The following is a 13,969-nucleotide window of genomic DNA, read 5'->3' as shown; positions in this document are numbered from 1 at the left end:
ATCACAAAAGTCTGAAGTAACAACATTGGCACAGTTTACAGGGGCTGAGAAACAACCACTGTCTTTATGAAGAAGTTAGGGAGTAACTTCATGGTGTTGCCAGCCTTCACTCTGTTTGTGAAACCTCTTATGGAGACAGTGTGAACTATTTGCATATATGCTTCATTGGCTGCTCTGCTCAGACAGCCATTGCATCAACATTATTTAACTCATTGGCTTACATGGATCTTTAAAATTACTTGTCTTGTATTCTATATTGTATTCCTTTTAAAACCTCTTTAGGTGACATCCTAGCCTTGTTGACGTCACTGGCAAAACTTGTATTGACTTCAATATAGGCTGGCACGTCACCTATTTAAGTACTGTATCTTATTATATTGTACTGTACTCTGTTAATCCATCAACACATTATGGAAATTGTATTCAGCTTCAGAACATAAAAGGGACATCATCAATTTGAAATCTAGTCGATTAGAATCCAGAGTAGTTTCATGTATTACATCTTCCCCTGTGTTCTGGCCATGTTTTGGATTTATAGACATATTATCCTGTTTTTCAAAGAAGTTTCCTCTCTCCCCTATTACTGTTTCCAAAGACCTCCACAAACTGGGGGAAGTGACTGATTAACTAGTTATGCTTTCGAATTATTGAAAGTGTGTATATACAAAGTGTTGTCACATTGGAGGGAGTGAAATATTTTATTCTCTAATCACTGTACCTTTTAGTAATCTTAGGAGTTACCTGGAACCACAGTAAGTAACAAACATTGAAACTGAGGTATGATTTTTTTCAGTGTTCCTTTAAATGAAATCTCCTTTCCTGGAAATCTCACTGGAGAAGAATATGATTTAAAAGTGTCGTCTTTTTACTGTGGTTCTGAAAACCTGTAGGTTTCGTTGTTGTGTAACAGCAGAGTGTATTTTCAATGAATTAAACTTACCTTCTCTAGAGGTAATATTCTTCAGTTACTATCTCTTTTTTTTTTCTTAAAGAGAGGATGTGTTGATAAATCAAAATACATTTTCTTCAAACAACTGTGGGAAGAGGAAATCTGCCCTTTTGGAAGAATCAGATAATAAGGAACAACAAAATAAAAGAATGGGGGGGGGGATCCTTACTAAGCCTGAAACTAGCAGGTCAGTTTGAAATTCTGCGATTCTGAGTTGTTTTGCTAAAATGCCCTTTGAAATCTTATCTCCCATCCATGTCTTGCTATAGGAGTGTGCTTTATCATAGTAAAGGCACCCTCCTCCTAGCAACAAATGATATGCCAGTTGGAGCAACTGCATCTATATTTTCATTCCCTTTCATAGAATCATAGAATATCAGGGTTGGAAGGGACCTCAGGAGGTCATCTAGTCCAATCCCCTGCTCAAAGCAGGACCAATCCCCAACTAAATCATCCCAGCCAGGGCTTTGTCAAGCCTGACCTTAAAAATATCTAAGGAAGGAGATTCCACCACCTCCATAGGTAACGCATTCCAGTGTTTCACCGCCCTCCTAGTGAAAAAGTTTTTCCTAATATCCAACCTAAACCTCCCCCACTGCAACTTGAGACCATTACTCCTTGTTCTGTCATCAGCTACCACTGAGAACAGTCTAGATCAATCCTCTTTGGAACCCCCTTTCAGGTAGTTGAAAGCAGCTATCAAATCCCCCCTCATTCTTCTCTTCTGCAGACTAAACAATCCCAGTTCCCTCAGCCTCTCTTCATAAGTCATGTGTTCCAGTCCCATAATCATTTTTGTTGCCCTCCATTGGAGGTTTTCCAATTTTTCCACATCCTTCTTGTAGTGTGGGGCCCAAAACTGGACACAGTACTCCAGATGACGCCTCACCAATGTCGAATAGAGGGGAACGATCACGCCCCTCGATCTGCTGGCAATGCCCCTACATATACATCCCAAAATGCCATTGGTCTTCTTGGCAACAAGGGCACACTGTTGACTCATATCCAGCTTCTCGTCCACTGTAACCCCTAGGTCCTTTTCTTTCCCTTTCTCTGTGTTTTCTTATCAATGATACTTGCCTTATTCCCCCTCACCCACTTCCTAGCTAGTAATTACAAACCATCAAATTTTTGTGCAACCCTTACAACAGTTTAGAATAGGATATAATGGTAGCCTGGAATAATTGGCTTTTGTAGCAAAACCCCATTAACCTGGCACAAGAGTTCCTATAACAATCCATGCTCAGGTTCATTAAATTTTATGCTGTGTAATATGGGATGTTCTAACAATTACCATGTGTGTCTTCTCATAGATACATTAGCATGTTGTCTAAGACCTCGACACATTGCACAACTTTAAAAAAAAATACATCACAATGCATCTTTAGATCTGCATTGTATGCTTGTTCAAATTCATTACAAATTCTTATGTATAAATTAAAACATTTTAATCTGAACATATGGTATACCTGTGTGGTTGTGTACACATACATACAATGTGGAATTTGGGTGCCACCTTTCCTTAAACTGGAATTTTCAGAGACACCTCTGTGGGGGAGGGAAGGGGTTTACAGGCACATGCTACCTAATTAAAAGATGTTTTGGGGCTGTATTTAGTGCTATATATTTTTTAAAATTGCACAAGTGTTTGTGCTAAACATTTTTGCACAAATTAGAAATTTCTACATAGTTATCTTCCATTAATGTGGACACCAATGGTGCTTCACTAATTTACACCCTTTGAGGGCCTGGCCCACATTTACACTGTATTAAAGTTGGACAAAATGTTCACTAAAAGAATTGGCTTCAAGAAAATCTGTCCATTTTTCAAGTCCACATAACTTAAATGAAATCAAATAAATGCTGAGATAACGTCTCTTAGGAGGAGTTGCTGTGAGAGATCATGAACTCATGAAGGGTAAGAACCAGGAACACACTATTTCAGTTCTTCAGCCACTGACTTGTTTTAACTCTTTGCACTCAGAATGTACTTTAGAAACTTTGTTTAGGACTCACAGCAACCTATCATTTTAAAGATTCTCTATTTTAAAGATAGCAAAGCTGAGGTTAAAAGGTAAATTTCATTTTTTTAAATGATGCAAATGCAACAAAATCAAACTACTAATTCTGTCCAGCAATTAAATAGCTCAGGAGATTGACCTTGAAATGTTTTCAGTGCTGACCTCTCTGCTCACACTGCAATGGAAGTTTTACAGGTTTTTTTTTTTTAAATGATACAAAATATAAATGCCAGTCACGGGTTCATAGTGCTTGGGATAAGTTAACAAACAAGAACTTTGAACAAACAACAATTTGTTGAAACAGCAAAAGAAACAGGTGTGAAATGGGACATTGTAGGTATGTGTGATGCAAACACAGATTCAGAGGCTCATTGTATTTACTTTTTTCTGTTTTAAGCTACTTACAGAAAAAAAAAAATACTATTTCTGAAGTGTCCTCAAGGCAAATACAGCAAGCTAGATAAGTAACCCCTTACTCTCTCTAATTGGATAGATAAAAAAAATCTGTTTGAAAGAGGAACTGAATGCCTTATCTGTATGTGTGAATAGGCACAATGGAAAACATCCTGAGGATTTTGCAGCTGTTTACATGAATAAAGAATTTATAGATTTTTCTTGTATGAATGTACATTTTTTCTTATTCTGTTTTTCTTTCCAGCAAACATTTTGTCCTATTAAGTATATGTGCGTTTCTAAACTCCTCTAATTCTTTCTAAAGAGAAAAAGGATAAAACAGAAAAGTTTCCAGAGAATGTATTAAAAAGGAAATATGCACAAACAGTTGTCTATTGATTTAACACTGTAGGTCAGATCATGGTCCTAGGAACAATGCGATTAGAATGTGTCCAGGATTTGGACCTAAGATATTGATTCCTGAGTAGAAGTTCAGATAGCTTTAGAATTAATTGTTGGTTTGAAGTCTGCTGATTTAGTTTTGTGCTATGCATGTAGCAGATTTGGAAAGAGTAATTGTGCTACAGAACCCTAATAGGCTCGGAAGGGTATTTTAGGACATAATTTAAAGGTATTTAGGCCTCTAAGGATGCAGATAGGGACCTAGTGGAATTTTCAAAAGCATCCTTAGTGTCAAAATACCTTTTTTAAAATGTCCCTTTGTTCCTGGGCTTTATCTGTTCTTACAAAAGCTCATTATGCATTAGGAAGGATAAAGAATAGACCAGGGCATACAAGTTACTGTAAGATGTGCTCTGATCAAGGGAAGAGTTTGATGTAGCATCATAATATCTGCAAGCGACCATATTAGAGACCGGATGGCCTATTTAGTATTTGATCAGAATGCAAGTCCACCTGGGAACACCACAGCCTCCACCCTAAATATTAGCAGCCATCAATGCACAGTCAGATAATGTCAAATAATTCATTGTAGGTTGCGTGCTGGGGAAACATTGATGGTGAAACCACAAGGGAGCAGTGAATGACCACAGATTATTTCAGTCTATTTTAGATTAATAGAAATAACAGGTGGGAAAGAGCTTTTACTGTATTGTGACAAAGTTCCTGCTCTGCCTTGGTGGGTCTTGTGCTTATTGGCGGATTTGCTCACCTTGGAGCTTCACGGCAGCCCTCAGCTTGGCCGTTTTTCTGAACCCAAATTCCAGGTCGACTCCTCCTGTGTCTGACCAGGAGTTGGGAGGATTTGGAGGGAACCTGGGCCCACCCTCTACTCCGGGTTCCAGCCCAGAGCCCTGTGGAATGCAGATGTCTAGAGTGCATCCTGGAACAGCTGTGTGACAGCTACAACTCCCTGGGCTACTTCCCCATGGCCTTCTCCCAAAGCCTTCTTTATCCTCACCACAGGACCTTCCTCCTGGTGTCTGATAATGCTTGTACTCCTCAGTCCTCCAACAGTCCGCGTTCTCACTCTCAGCTCCTAATGCCTCTTGCTCCCAGCTCCTCACATGCACACCACAAACTGAAGTGAGCTCCTTTTTAAAACCCAGGTGCCCTGATTAGCCTTGCTTAACTGATTCTAGCAGCTTCTTGATCGGTTGCAGGTGTTTTAATCAGCCTATCTTAATTGTCTCCAGAAGGTTCCTGATTGTTCTGGAACCTTCCCTGTTACCTTACCCAGGGAAAAGGGACCTACTTAGCCTGGGGCTAATAGTTCTGCCTTCTATTACTCTCCTATAGCCATCTGGCCCGACCCTGTCACAGTATTCTTATCCAATGCAGGGTTACTCCCCTTTAGAACATTCACAGTTGTTTTTGTTCATCCCAGGTATAAAATGACTCAGCTGATGAAGCTGCCGTCATGTCTCCAAGCAGATGACTGTGACTACAAGTTCAGTATACTCTGGCATTAAGAAATGTGTCCTGATATGCAGATGGAATTTTCCTTCTCTTAATCTCTTCTTACTGCTCCTCATCATGACCTTCAGTATCTCAGCTGATGGCTGACCTGTTATCTGTAGCTACAGTATATTCAGATTAAGAAATTTTGCCTGCTGCCAAAGAGATACAGGCACCAAGACATCGGTTTCTTTGCTTCTCGCCATTTCAGGTTGGGACTGGGTGTTACCACTGAAAAGTTTTCATTTGCTACCAGTTCCCTTGCTGTGTTGTCTACGCTACAGAGCTTGTATAGTTATGACAGCAGAGTCCCCCAAATAGAGAAGCAGCAATAGCAGGCAGTTCTTCTACTGACATAACTACATTATCTCCCCAAATGACATTAGTTATGCCAACAAAAGTACTTTTCTGTCAACATAGTTATGTCTACACTGGGGTTTTTGCCAGCATAGCCATGTTGACTAAGCTTTGTGCCATAGACCCTGCCTGAGATATGACCTTTATCTCCCTGTGCATCTAATAGGAAAGAACAAAAGTCCTGGCTCCTTCTGTGTGGTAACGGTTAGAAACCAAGGATATGTCTGTACTGAGATTTAAAAACACACAGCATCAAGTCTTAGAGTCTGGGTCAGATGATTCAAGCTCACAAGGCTTGGGCTGCAGGGCTACAAAATTACAGTATAGATGCTCAGGCTGGAGCCCAGGCTCTGAGACCTTTTCCACTCATGGGATCTCAAAGCCTGGGCTCCAGCTGACCATGGCCAGCCATGGCTGTGTCAAGGGTTTTTTATTGCAGCATAGACGTACCCCGAGTGTTTAACAATGACCTCTGTGTGGATGAGCTCTTCTTCTTGAGCTTAGAGTATTCTATTCTGATGACTTTCTGAGCAGGCAAGTGAAATCGCTTCTTCATGGTGGCATCCATAATACTCTTATTTGTAGTTAAGGGGCTTTTTTCCTTCTTTTCATCAAACGAAAAAGGTAAACAGAAGGAAATATAAGCATTAGGAAGCGTCTAGAAAACATTTACTTAATTAAAATTTTGAATATTTAAGTTACTCTGCTGCTTTATGAAGCTGGGTAAAACCCATCTGTCTGTTAGGTATTAAAATGCAAATACTGGATATTTCAACTACATTTTTTTTAGGGAAAACTCATTAGCTTTGTTCATAAGGATGCCTTTTCTGAAAATGTAGACATTTATTGGTTAGAGGATAGTTGCAATTTTTTTTACAATATAATTTGTTTTTGAGGAGAAGGGGAGGAAAAATGCATTCATGAAGAATATGCATAGAAGACTTCATAAAGCGTTTGTCAACCTTGTTTTTAAGCAATTAATAAAAGGAAAACCTAAAATTAAAAAGCCAATCCTGCTAATTATGAGTTCAGTGTGACTATGCACATGCATAATGATTTATATGCATCTGAAGGATTAGGTTTCAGATTTCAAATTAGCTGGTTAGAATCTTGCTCATTTAAAATATAACATTTTTCTTATGCAGACAAAAACATATACACAAATATTATAACACACTCCTCAAATCTGACTTCTTCCACATGCCTACACCTTTTCCCCACGACTGGGAAAAGGTGTGTTGTAATGAAAGCACTGCATTTAAAAGGGAAACACTTTTTTTATTAACCCAGATTTTCAGAGAAACACACATTTTAGATATGCACAAGGTTGCCATGGTGCATGAATAAGGTTAGTGATACTTCTGCTTGGGGATTTCAAGGATGCTATTTTGAAAATACATAAACAATTACAAAAAAGGTTTGAAATACCATAAGACTTAGATACCTTCTGTAGTAAAAATGTGTGATTTGTTTCTTTTTCCAGAGGAATACCCTGCAAATTTATTTCTCATTAGGAGTTCACATTCACTTCCTTCTGGTAAATTAAATGTCAAAATTCCAAAATGCGCTCAGTGCTTTATTTTTCTCATATCTGTGACTCCAGAGATGGTGCAGAGTATCTATGAAAGAGGTCTCTTGAGTTCTGTAATGCTCCAATTCCTATCTCAAAGATGGGAACTAGAATATAGGCCAAAACAGCAAAGAATGACGACATCAGGGAGGCATACTAAGCCCAAGTAACCCTGAGCTATTATATCACGTGTTTTATATGTGCCGCTATTTACTAATGTGAATTCCAAAATATTCTGAAGCCTTTGGAGAACAGAATCCTAATACAAAATCTTTCAGGAAGCAGTAAGAAAATAGCACCACAAATGCTCTGCACCTTATAAGCAGTTTAAGCCACATGTCAAGAAGGCTAACGGCATTTTGGGATGTATAAGTTGGAGCATTGCCAGCAGATCGAGGGAAGTGATTATTCCCCTGTATTTGGCACTGGTGAGACCACATCTGGAGTATTGCATCCAGTTTTGGTCCCCCCACTACCGAAAGGATGAGGACAAACTGGAGGGAGTCCAGCAGAGGACAGTGAAAATATTAGGGGACTGGGGAACATGACTTATGAGGAGAGGCTGAGGGAACTGGGCTTATTTAGTCTGCAGAAGAGAAGAGTGAGGGGGGATTTGATAGCAGCCTTGAACTACCTGAAGGGGGGTTCCAAAGAGGATGGAGCTTGCCTGTTCTCACGGGTGTCAGATGACAGAACAAGAAGCAATGGTCTCAAGTTGCAGTGGGGAATGTCTAGGTTGGACACTAGGAAAAACTGTTTCCCTAGGAGGGTGGTGAAGCACTGGAATGGGTTACCTCGGGAGGTGGTAGAATCTCCATCCTTAGACGTTTTTAAGGCCCGGCTTGACAAAGTCCTGGCTGGGATAATTGAATTGGGGTTGGTCCTGCTTTCAGCAGGGGGTTGGACTAGATGACCTCCTGAGGTCCCTTCCAACCCTGATATTCTATGACCAATGAGTCTAACCGTGGGACATACATGGAAAGCCATGTTACATATGAAAGACACATTAGAATGGTAGGGAGGTGAAGATATTTGGTTCAGCATTTTCCAAAGTGTCTGCTTTTTTTTTTTTTTTTTTTGATAATTTACCTACCGGGCATCCATTTTGAAACACCACAGACAATGAACAGTCACTGCTACCATGAGTGTCAACTGGAGTCCTGGATGCTCAGCACCTCCTAAAGTCACAGGCCCAGTTTACTGATCAGCAAGTCAACTAATATATTATTTATTTTATTCATAGCAATTGCTGTTCATTCATAGCTATTGAATGCATCCAACCTAAAGCAGAAATTTACGGATCATAGGCAACCAGATTGAAACATTTAGTGGACCAGCTCCACACACAAACAAAATATGGTGCAGTTCTTCAAGGTTCATTAACATTGCATTTACAAACAGATCCTGTAACAAACAGGAAAAATACCCAAATTTTAATATTCTTAGGATAGTATTCTAACCATTAGTCTCGCTGCTGTGTCATTAGACATTCTGTATGCAGATAACTAGAAATATTTTCAAAAGAGCATAATCCTCAGCTCATTCCAGATTCCTAATTAACTTTTCAATATATTAATCATAATTTGATTGCATTTTGTCAGTGAAAAAATAGATATTTGTTTGCCTCCTCTACACTGTCCGCAGAGTCCCTGCTCTCATTTTTCTCCGTATGCATAACAAAAACATTTTCAAAATGATCTAAAATGATCTGTCCATTAGTCATTTGATTTCTTGGAAATGAAGGAAAAACATCATTGAGAGCTTTTGAAGAATGGATTACTACCTATGCATGCAAATGCATCAAGTCAGTTTAATTCAGATACAGAATTGGTATTAGTAAGGACATGCTGAAAATTACAATTGTTGGCTGAAATCAGTGGTGGCTGCCTCTGGTTATTTCTGCAATCTCATTTAGATACAGTAGGCAGTTTCTTTACTGTAAAGGGATCCCTGTCGAAAAAATGGATGTACATACGATGGAAATGCAGCCTGTGCAGGCAAAGAGAGTCGGATACTGTTCCATTGAAGTTACTGAGAGTTCTGCCGTTAACTTCAATGGGAACAGGAGCAGCCCCTTGGACATGTGGTTGGTGTTATTACACTGTACATAACCACATCATTTTGAAAAATTTATTTTTCGTTCTACATTTCGGGCTATCAAAGTATATGTAAAACAATCATTGAAATTGTATTTGTTTTTCCACTATTTATAATAAAACTTCCAAATTTCATGTCTCAGTATTGCTTTCTGAAAGGAGCATTAAACCATTGGAAGGGATGAGAAAGAACTTTCTCTAGATGCAGGTTATTCCAAAACAGCCTCCTCCAGGGCTTCTGGTATTAGCCCAAATAATGTCACCAACACGGTATGGGTGTAACATTTTCAGAACTTGAAAATTTGACATCTGTGTAATGAAAAAGGTTAGGTCAAGTGCAGAAACCTCTGTTTTATTGTTGGGAAACTAGAACTTTTCATATGTATCCATTTCCTACAAATGCTCAGATTTCCTTCTGTGTTGTTTGGAACACTATGCAAAATTTCTTAGCTTTCCTCTGGCTTACAATGAATAGTATTTTGTGTATACCGAAGATTTTAGTAAACGCTTACTTTTTAAATATTTTTTATGCTTGAAATTAAGCAGCAGACCTTGCTACATGGGAATAACTGACTGGAAATATGTCCTGTGTGCTAGTTGCTTCAGAATGTGCATTCAGATAATATGTCACTTGCTCCTGAACTGTGTGTTATACAAAACAGGGGTGACTAAATATGGAATTGTAAGACCTGAGTGTGCCTGCTGGGGGCAGCAGAGAGGTAACCAGAATTCTGGCCTGCTTGTGATGCTGGGGGCCATCTGCTGCTCCAGTTTCAGATTTCATTTCCTTTGTAGGGTGTTAGGATATAGATATTCAGGCCTGTCTGTAAAGGCCTATACTCTAAGAATTTAGGTGTATTCTTATCACTTGGCTAGTTCTAGAGGTATGAAAGAAAGAATCAAAATCACTGTCTGCTGGTGTAAGGGCCTTCTCTCACTGTGACAGTCCGAGGCCCTGTTCTTAGGCTAAGATCTTTGACTAAGCAGCAGAGGCAGCCACAAGCTGGGAAGCGAATGGTCACATCTTTACATTTGAAACTAGTCTCATTGAAATAAGGTGCTATTGGGCTGTTAGGAATGCAATCCTGTCCTGATAATGCCTGTCGCCTCCAGAGAAAGGGAAGTGTCTAGAAAATGTAAAAGGAAACTTAGTTTGATAGTCCTGTCTGGCAAGAACTCACTTATCAATAGCTGGGACATGAAATCCTCACTTCTGTAGTGTTTTGTTATTATAGTTCCCACTTTGCTATTGTTTATTTGCATGGTCTCTGTCTGGTTCTGTGATTGCTTCTGTCTGCTGTGTAATTAATTTTGCTGGGTGTAAACTAATTAAGGTGGTGGGATATAATTGGTTAAATAATCATGTTACAATATGATAGGATTGGTTAGTTAAATTTCAGTAAAATGATTGGTTAAAGTATAGCTAAGCAGAACTCAAGTTTTACTATATAGTCTGCAGTCAATCAGGAAGTAAGGGGGGGGAGGAGCATGGGGGGGTGGAATTGGAATCATGTTTTGCTAAGGGGGTGGGGAGAATGGGACCAGGGACCCAGGTAAGGCTCTGTGGTGTCAGAGCTGGGAAGGGGGACACTAAGGAAGGAAACTGGAATCATGCTTGCTGGAAGTTCACCCCAATAAATGTCAAATTGTTTGCACCTTTGGACTTCGGGTATTGTTGCTCTCTGTTCATGCGAGAAGGACCAGGGAAGTAAGTGGGTGAAGGAATAAGCCCCCTAACATAGGGCACAGTTGACATGAACAATACAAGCATTTTTAATTACTCAGTTCAGCATACAATGTCCTAACACATGAACCCCAGCTAGTACTGGCAATAAATCCACACTTCATTTATGATGATCACCAACCTGGCTTTAGTCTTTTTCCAAACTGCTCTATCATCACCATACCTGAGGTTCAGCCTGGAGGATTTGCGTGGTTCAAGCTTATCTATTGCATCTTCTTTCTCATGTAGGAGAGAGATCTTTTGAAAGCCAAGGTTCTCTGTTAGCTCTGGGTGTATGTTTTTATATTCTTATTCTTTCCTCCTGAATATTCCATCTTGCATGTTTTGCAACATCTCTGTCCTCATCAATACCCATGAGCCCCATAGCCTTGGCATACTGTTCGAGTATATTTGCAAACTTCTATGCTACATTCAGTTACTTTCATTGCAGTCATTTCAAAACTTCATTCCATTTTCAAATGGCCTCTTTGTCTCTGGGGTTCCATTCAACTTCAAATCAAAATTGGTTCCTTTCTTTAATAAAGATATTTTTATGCCAGTATCATTCCAATGCTGAACCCATTCCTCTTAGGATGCTTGCTTTTTTTTTCCCCCTCTGATTTCTGCACAGAAGATTCAAAAACATTTTAAGATCTTAAGGCTACGTTCCATAGGTGTTTGAGAAATAATATTCTCAAGTGGGTCTGTGAAATAGAACCAGTCAAATTTACAAAAGGTCCACCTCCTATTTATCAACTAAGAGCTCATTATCTTCCTATTGCAGCAAGTAATACAGAATGATCACTTCCAACATCCTTCAAAACATTCCATGTGCAACTCATGGACATTTTGCTGTTCAGAGTTACAGATCATGCTGACTGTGTGCCATGTGATCTTGGGGTATAAGTCATAGTGCCATGAGTCAAGACAACTTAATCATTTTCTGTTATTAAATCCTCTAGCAAAGTTCCATTTAAATCAATCATTGTTCCCCCAAACTTGACTTTTGACATTAAAATCCCCACAGATAATTGTTTGTCTGCAGTTTTCCCTATCCTAATGCAAGATTCCTTTATCAGTTGGGCTGTCATCAGGATGATGGGCGTAGACAACTCTTAACTCCTCATCCTCACAGATACGGTCCAACTCAGTGCACATGTTCATTTCATAGACTTCCATATCTTTCATATTTGTGTCTCCCTAATAAACATCAGAGCTCCACCAGCTCTTCCCCCATATCCCTTCCTCAAGCAGTCAAAACCTGCAATAAATACACTGTCAGAAAGCTTTATTTCTTGTATAGCACCAACATGGACACTGAGAACAACATACTGCTCCATTGTTTGTCTTTCCTGTCTGATCACAGATTGTTGTCAGTCTTAGCAAGACTACTGGGACTGGTGTGCAGTCAACTGCAGTTCACACGGTAAGCAATTTGTAAACAAGAGTCTGATGTTCAAACTCTTGAGATTTGTGGAAAAGAACAGCTATCTTGGTATGAAAATTGCCTTACTTCCCTACTTTCATGTCACAACTGTTCAGGTCTGTTCAGAAACTGGAAAAGGAAATCAAGACTGAAATGATCATCTTGGTTCAAAAGGTGCGTAAAGGGGTCCTGAAGAAATGGAATCACTTGATGATGATAGGAAGGGAGAGTTTGTGTGAAGAAGTTTGTATGCCCAGTAATTCCTCCACATGAACCTATTTGCTTTAATAAATCTTTCCCGTTTGGAACCTTGTTTGAAGGAACACATGGATGTGGCCACAAAAAAATAAATTTTAGAAAAGGTTGTACACAGTATCAATCACAAGGCAAACAGATTAATTTGTACACTGACAGTTTGTTGGACAAATCCTTCAAGAGTGGTGGTTGTGAGGTCTTCATCGAGAATACAAGAATGAGTAGATATATCCTATATAGTGCTCTAACTATATAACTGAAGTGAAAGCTATTCTCACTGCACTGCAAGAAATTAACAGAGCAGAAATAGAAGTGATGTTGTGATGTTTGTTGACTCTGAGACAGCAATTCTCAATTCCTTTCAAATAAACCAGTACTCTATCAACAATGCAATTAATTCAGAGGATCTGAAAGCGAGACAATAAATTGACTTTTAAATGGATTCACCTTATGTTAGTGTACATGGGAACGAGGTAGCTGATGACGACAACTGGAAGATCAGAAACTCAGGTTGGAATGACAAAGGTTGAAGATATTGAACCCATATCAAGGGAAATATTCACTGATATGAACGGACAAAAAACAATACCTGATTGATATCAAAACATCTTGGAAAATAACATCCACTATCATGAGATTGCAGATGTGGAATTCTGTAGGTATGAAACTCAATAGAGATTGGACCAAAATAGATCCATTCCACAAGATATGCTGGGAGCATACTTTAACACTTGCCCAGGCTTTGGAATGTAACATTACAAGGAAAGTGACGTTTTAGGCATTGGGCATTTTGGATCAAGTTCTTACAAAGGATGCTATATGAGTTGCCAATTTCATTCTCAAACTTCATGGCCTGATATGATTATCACAGGACAAGAACAACAACAGTTCACCATTAATAATTGAATGGAAATTAGAATAAGTTTATCTGCTTCTGAATTCACTGATAAACCTCTCCGTTACATGAATGGTCCAGGACTTTATCTGTATCTCTTAAGCATGGAACGAGAGGGATCTCACAATCCTGTGGGCCAAACTCCAGGGTGACCTTTCCATTTTAATAAGTTACATCAGCAGGGTTCAATGACAAGAATTCAGAGGAACCAAAACAGGACAGTGGGTCATGGCCAGACAATGAAACCTGGAGGGACTGGAATTGTGTGGAGGCCTCTCCATGAAGATGATTGAATTTCAGATGGGGACACTGGTTCTCCAGTTGTCTCCTGAAAATAAACGTCCAGCTTTGGAGGATAATGTGGATA

This window comes from Eretmochelys imbricata, chromosome 9, assembly GCF_965152235.1.
Source record: "Eretmochelys imbricata isolate rEreImb1 chromosome 9, rEreImb1.hap1, whole genome shotgun sequence".
NCBI lineage: Eukaryota > Metazoa > Chordata > Testudines > Cheloniidae > Eretmochelys > Eretmochelys imbricata.
The sequence above is the reverse complement of the archived record's forward strand: the minus strand, read 5'-3'. Positions refer to the sequence as shown.